The sequence below is a fragment of the Emys orbicularis genome, chromosome 4 (assembly GCF_028017835.1).
Source record: "Emys orbicularis isolate rEmyOrb1 chromosome 4, rEmyOrb1.hap1, whole genome shotgun sequence".
NCBI classification, from domain to species: domain Eukaryota; kingdom Metazoa; phylum Chordata; order Testudines; family Emydidae; genus Emys; species Emys orbicularis.
In genome coordinates, this window is record NC_088686.1 from 118,639,828 (window position 1) to 118,646,436 (window position 6,609).

A 6,609-nucleotide genomic window follows, 5' to 3' on the forward strand; every position below is an offset into this window, starting at 1 on the left:
TGGTGCGGGCAGGGCAGGTGGTGCGGGGCTGGAGGCAGGGCAGCGGGTGCAGCAGGGGCTGGCTGTGGGCAGGGGGTGCGGGTCTGGCTGGAGACAGGGGCTGGTGGGGACAGGGGGTGCGGGGCTGGAGACAGGCAGGGGCTGGTGGGGGCAGGGCAGGGGGTGCGGGGCTGGAGGCAGGGCAGGGGGTGCAGCAGGGGCTGGCTGCAGGTAGGGCAGGGGCCCCCCTAGTTCTACCACCCTGGCCCTTTGAATAGCTGCCGGAGCCCTGGGGAAGCTGCGAGACTCTCGCGGCTATTTAGAGGACCGAGGCAGCAGAGGCAGCTGGAGCCCCGGCACTTTAAATAGCCCCCGGAGCCCCCTGCTACCCCAGGGCTCTGGTCCAACCACTAGACCCCCCCCCCATAAGCGCCATAGCTCCCCCTTCTCCGCCACTGGGTACATAAAACTACTAGTCCCAGAATCCCTTGCTTCCCCCGCCCCACCTCCTGATTTGGCAGCCAATTGGCCGGAGTCGTTTGCTGATTGGCAGTTGCGCGGGCCAGTGGGGGCGAGCCCGTGCCCGGCGCGCGGTGGCAGCAGGCGATGGCGGCGTCGGGCTGGGAGCGGGCGCTGCGGCTCGTGCTGTGCGCGCTGGGGCTGGCGCTCTCCGTGTACGCGCTGCACGTGGAGAGCTCGCGGGAGCGGGCCCCCGGGTACCGGGCCATGTGCGACCTGAGCCCCTCCGTCAGCTGCTCCAAGGTCTTCACCTCCAGGTGAGCGGGGGGGACCGGCCCCATTGCAACCCCTCGCCCCATGGCATGACTCCCCCTCCCCCTATTGCAACCCCCCGCCCCATGGCATGACTCCCCCTCCCCCCATTGCAACCCTCGGCACCATGGCATGACTCCCCCTCGCTCCTCTGCAACCCCCCGCCCCATGGCATGACTCCCCCTCGCTCCTCTATAACCCCCCCTGCTCCCCACTGCATGGCTCCCCCTCCCCCCACTGCAACTCCTGGTCCCCACTGCAACCCCCGGCCCCATGGCATGACTCCCCTCCCCCACTACATCCCCCGTCCCCATGGCATGACTCCCCTCCCCCCACTGCAACCCCCGGCACCATGGCATGACTCCCCTTCGCCCTATTGCAACCTCCCGCCCCATGGCATGACTCCCCCTTGCTCCTCTATAACCCCCCCTGCTCCCCACTGCATGGCTCCCCCTCTCCCCACTGCAACTCCTGGTCCCCACTGCAACCCCCGTCCCCATGGCATGACTCCCCTCCCCCACTACATCCCCCGTCCCCATGGCATGACTCCCCTCCCCCCACTGCAGCCCCCGGCCCCATTTATAATTCCCCTCTTGCCCCACTGCAACCCGAGCTCCTTTTGCAACACCATGGCCCCATTGCATGACTCCCCTTCCTCCACTGCAATCCCCGGCCCCATTGCATGACTTCCCTCCCTCCACTGCAACCCCGGCCGCATTGCATGACTCCCCCTCGCCCCACTGCAACCCCAGCTCCCTCTGCAACACCCCGGCCCCATTGCATGACTCCCCTCCCCCCATTGCAACACCTAGCCCCATTGCATGACTCCCCCTTGCCCCACTGCAACCCCTGCTCCCCACTGCAACAGCCCGGCTCCATTGCATGACCCGTGCTTCCCATTGCAGCCCCAGCCCCATTGCATGAACCTCCCCTGCTCCCTACTGCAACACCCCTGTGCTATAGCCCCCTTTCCTCAGCCTCAGGGTGTTTTGGGTTCAACTGCTTGGGGAATCTCAGCGCGGGTTAACAAGGGCTGTTGCACATCCACTCTCCTTTGACAAAGAGACAAACTAATTAATGAGCTTGTCCTGTCCAAGGGAGTCTTGAGCCATGGAAGATGGTACATTTCTGGGCTGCAAGGCTGGGGTCTGGGGTGATTTGTTGGAGCCTCTCTCTGTGTGATTCGGGAGTGGCTCAGGGAGCATTCACGCAATTGATCTGGGGGTGAGTCTCCACATGCTGATGGCTGAGTGATCACAGTGCCTGGAGGGGCTGGCTGCCAGTCTCTGGGAAAGCTTTGTAAGACAGCCCAAGCTGGATTGTTAAAGGGGCACAGAGGTGCCACAGTTCCAGATTGTACCCTGAGGATCCCATCACAGCTGCCCTAGCATCGGCTGCAGCTCAGTGCCAGTTATACAGCCCCTCCGCAGCATTGCAATGGGCGTGTTGCTTTTTGAGGGCTTTGTTCGCTGTCTGGGCTTGCAGCCAGCAGCTTACTCTCTTCTTTCTTCGAAAGAGCAGCTCCCACCTTGCGTTCGGTTTCCAGCTCTGTCAGACAGGAAACAAACTCAGTGCAGGGCAGAGGATGTGACAGCCCTGCTATTAATGCACGCTGGCCATCCGGAGGGGGGGCGCTAAGCCTGATTTGGGGCATGTAGGCAGGAAGCTGGGGGCCTGGTTAGAATGGAGGGTTACCCAGATAGATAGATAGATAGAGAAGGGTGTGTGGGAATAGTCAATCTCTGGGGTTGTTATTCGTACACAAAGGAACTTCTTAACTTGATTCAATGTCAAATGTCACAGCCAGGAATGGGCCGGTCCTGATCTCTGCTTAGCCCAAGGTGTGAACTGCAATTGGCAACACTTCATAAACAGCTGACACACTGTTGGAGCTGTCACATCCTAGAGGGGAAATGCCCAATGTCCCATTCTCCACACCCCAGAGTCAGCCAGTCCCCTGCCCTGGGGCTGGATTGGAGTCCGAGCCCCTGAGAGGAGAATCATAGAATCATAGGATATCAGGGTTGAAAGGGACCTCAGGAGGTCATCTAGTCCAACCCCCTGCTCAAAGCAGGACCAACCCCAACTAAATCATCCCAGCCAGGGCTTTGTCAAGCCGGACCTAAAAAACCTCTAAGGAAGGAGATTCCACCACCTCCCTAGGTAACCCATTCCAGTGCTTCACCACCCTCCTAGTGAAATAGTGTTTCCTAATATCCAACCTAGACCTCTCTCACTGCCACTTGAGACCATTGCTCCTTGTTCTGTCATCTGCCACCACTGAGAAGAGCCGAGATCCATCCTCTTTGGAACCCCCCTTCAGGTAGTTGAAAGCAGCTATCAAATCCCCTCTCGTTCTTCTCTTCTGGAGACTAAACAATCCCAGTTCCCTCAGCCTCTCCTCATAAGTCATGTGCTCCAGACCCCTAATCATTTTTGTTGCCCGCTGCTGGACTCTTTCCAATTTTTCCACATCCTTCTTGTAGTGTGGGGCCCAAAACTGGACACAGTACTCCAGATGAGGCCTCACCAATGTCGAATAAAGGGGAACGATCACGTCCCTCGATCTGCTGGCAATGCCCCTACTTATACAGCCCAAAATGTCGTTAGCCTTCTTGGCAACAAGAGCACACTGTTGACTCATATCCAGCTTCTCGTCCACTGTGACCCCTAGGTCCTTTTCTGTGTGATGTCTTTGAGATACTCCTGTCCCTCTTCTGCGCCGTAGGCTTCGGAGAGCTGCCAATCTCGCACCAACAGGTCCAGAGCCTGCAACAGAGAGCGCAGGAGAAGGGTCACACTGGGGCTGGGAGCACAGAGAGGAGACCAGAGCTGGAGGCTGCTGCCGAACCCAGCCACCGACATCGAGATCCTGGGCATGACGTGAGTGTGGAGGTAGAATAATGGGAGCAGGGACTGGCTGTTTGTTCGGGGTTTGACCAGCACCTGGCACAATGGGGTTCTGGTCTAGGAAGGGGGGGTCTGAGGTGCTCTGGCAATAGAGACAATGAATAATAAGAATTAGGTGGGGGTGATGGGAGTGGGGGGTGGAACCAGCATTGGGTTGATGGGAAACGAGGACTCACCTGGATTGGGGGCAGACTGCAGGTCTCTCCGACCTCCTTCGCAACATGAACGAACATCTGCGATGCAGCGAGAGAGAGACAAGGAATTTTTTTTCCATCTTGAACAAAAGATCCCCCCACAGGTGACAAAGACGGAAAACTGAAGATTGAAACCTGAGAAACAATGATAGCTCCCTAAAAATGTGAAGAGAGACACCCAAGAGATACTAACATTTGGCTGTTCTTTGAAAATGGAAATTTTCATGAAAAGATTCTGATTTTGTCAGTTTTCCATTTTTCAGCAAAACTTTTATTTTCCATTTCTCCACACTGTCACTATGAAATAATCTGACAGCTAATGGTGGATACTAAATAACCAACAGCTGGCAGCCAATAGTGACTAACAAGTAACCAATAATTGGCAGCTATTAATGAAGATAAAATTACCAATTATAGAAGTTAATCGGCCAAGTGAAGTAAAAGGCCTAACACACAACTCAATGGCATTTCTCTTTGTCTGTCTGTATCGTGATAACTTTTTGAGACCACATATGATCAATTCGGAAATTTCAGGGGACGCGCTAGACATCAATGAGAAGAACCCCAGTGATTCGGGAGGAAATCGGAAAACTGAAAAAGTCCAGTTTCCATTTAGATCTGGTGAGTAGCATCAGCAGCCAATGAGCCAACCACTCTGTTGAACGGAGGTAGCAGGATCTTCTGGGTGCTGAGCTGGGAGAATGGAGGTGACACAGAGCCTCTAGCGTGGGGGGATGGAGAATGGGAGCACATAGACCCCTGGCATGTGGGGAGGGGCACACAGAGGTAGGGCTGGGGGATGGGACATAGGGTCAGGGTTAGAGTTGGTTGGGTAGATTCCAATGGAACATTTTTCCCATCACAAACATTTCCCTAACGCAGAGCATTATGGTTTGCCCCAGGCTGGTTCCTGCCAATCCAGGCTGAGTGTCTGGGCGCAGGGCAGGTGGAGGTGTCTCCTGCCCCATACTCAGCAAATGCAGAGCGCAGGGCTGGGCGGCACGGGTCTACTGGGGCGTCGCTTCAAGAGGGCCGAGGTACGGCTGGGCTGGCGTTTCCCTTAACTCTGCAGGCCCTGGTTTGGCTGAGCACGACACTCTGGATGGGCACATGTGGCCCCCCACCAGAAAGCCCTGCTGGAACTGGTCAGTCTTGAGAAATGCTGATTTATTGGGGGGAAGAGGGGGAGCTCTATCTGGCCCTTGCTCCGCCCGCCCCAGCTTTGGGTCACCAAACCCACTGGGCGCCACCACGAGGCTCCCGACCCTCCCGGCAACCTGAGTCCGCAGGCGCATTGCAGATCATTTAGGGGAGTCGACCAGGACACAGAAATCTCTTCTCCACCTGTAATGACCAACCACCCAGAGCTACAGGGCTAATGAATAAGAGCCGCCAGATAATGGTAATTAACCGTGAATACGACAATTGCAAATATTTAATAAATACTCATCACTGGTACTGTTTAGACTCTGCATCTGAAGCCCGGCCTAGCGGGAGATCTCTGGGACTTTCTAACCATCAATAACAGCCCCAAAGCCTATAGACTTCCCCTTCTCCAATCCTAACAGCGCCTGGACTCCTGGGTCCTTCCCAGCAGGGCCAAGGCTGAGAGGTCAGTGTCAGTAGAGCCGTGTGTATCCCCTGCCCCACCCACCTCCAGATAATCTGCCTCCGTCCGCGTAAACATGCTGGAAATGTTAAAAATCTAGAAAATAATCAAAAGAAAAGGTGAGCGCCCCCTGCCGAGCCCCACACCTCACCCCAGCATGGCCCCCCTGCCATGCCCACTTCCACACCCTGCTCCCCGGCGCCCTCTGCTGGGCCTCCTACCATTCCCTGAATCACAGTGACCCCTGCGAACCCCCCACCTGCTCCCCACTGCACGGTGCCCCCTCCCGAGTCCCCCCGACTCCCTGCTCCCCCAGCACCCCCTGCTGAGCCCCCGCCCACTCCCTGCAGCCCAGCACCCCCTGCTGAGCCCCCGCCCACTCCCTGCTCCCCAGCACCCCCTGCTGAGCCCCCGCCCGCTCCCTGCTCCCCAGCACCCCCTACTGAGCCCCCCGCCCACTCCCTGCTCCCCAGCACCCCCATTCCCCCCTCCAGCCTCTCTGCTCTGCACAGGAACCTGTCCCCCACTTCCCTCATTCCCCTTCCCTACTGCCCCATCCACCAGCCTGCCCCTCTGCCCCACTCACCTTCCTCCCCTGGGCCTGGACCCAGAGGGGCTGGCCCCACATCCACACCCCCTTTGTGACGGTCGCCGTCCCGGCGCGACATTCAACCCCCCCCCAGGGCCACGTGCTGTTGGTTCTGTAGGGGGGCAACCAGAGACAGGGGATGTGGGAATGCGGTTTGGGGGGGTTGGGGTGCTCAGGGTGCAGGGAATGGGTGGGGACCTGTGGGGCAGGGGCAGGGGCCATGGCTGAGGAGGGTGAGGTCTCGGCAGCTGTGGTCAGGGCCTGGCACAGGGAGAGGACGGACACTGGCTGGGGGTTGGGGGGACCTTTGGTATAGGGGGTGCGGGCTGCAATGAAGCAGGCAGGGGACTCGCTGGGTCAGGTGGAGCATGCGGTGAACGGGGCGGGGCCCTGGCTGCGTAGGGTTGGGCCTGTGGTGTTGGGGACGTGTCCTGTGTAGTGTTGCCAACTTTCTAATGGCTGGAAACCAAAACCCTTTCCCCGCCCCGTGCCCTGCCTCTTCCCCCAAGGCCTCGCCCCCTACCCTACCTCTTCCCCCAAGGCCCCGCCCCCTGCTC

The 6,609-nt window shown here is 58.3% G+C and overlaps 1 long non-coding RNA gene across 1 annotated transcript; it reads left to right on the forward strand.

The window, feature by feature from the left end:
* Positions 1 to 610: 610 nt before the first annotated feature.
* LOC135877696 (uncharacterized) lies at positions 611 to 5,607 on the forward strand. The gene is made up of 4 exons (XR_010561375.1): positions 611 to 755; positions 3,479 to 3,633; positions 4,389 to 4,475; positions 4,757 to 5,607. It is a non-coding gene; the product is annotated as an uncharacterized LOC135877696 (long non-coding RNA).
* Positions 5,608 to 6,609: the final 1,002 nt, after the last annotated feature.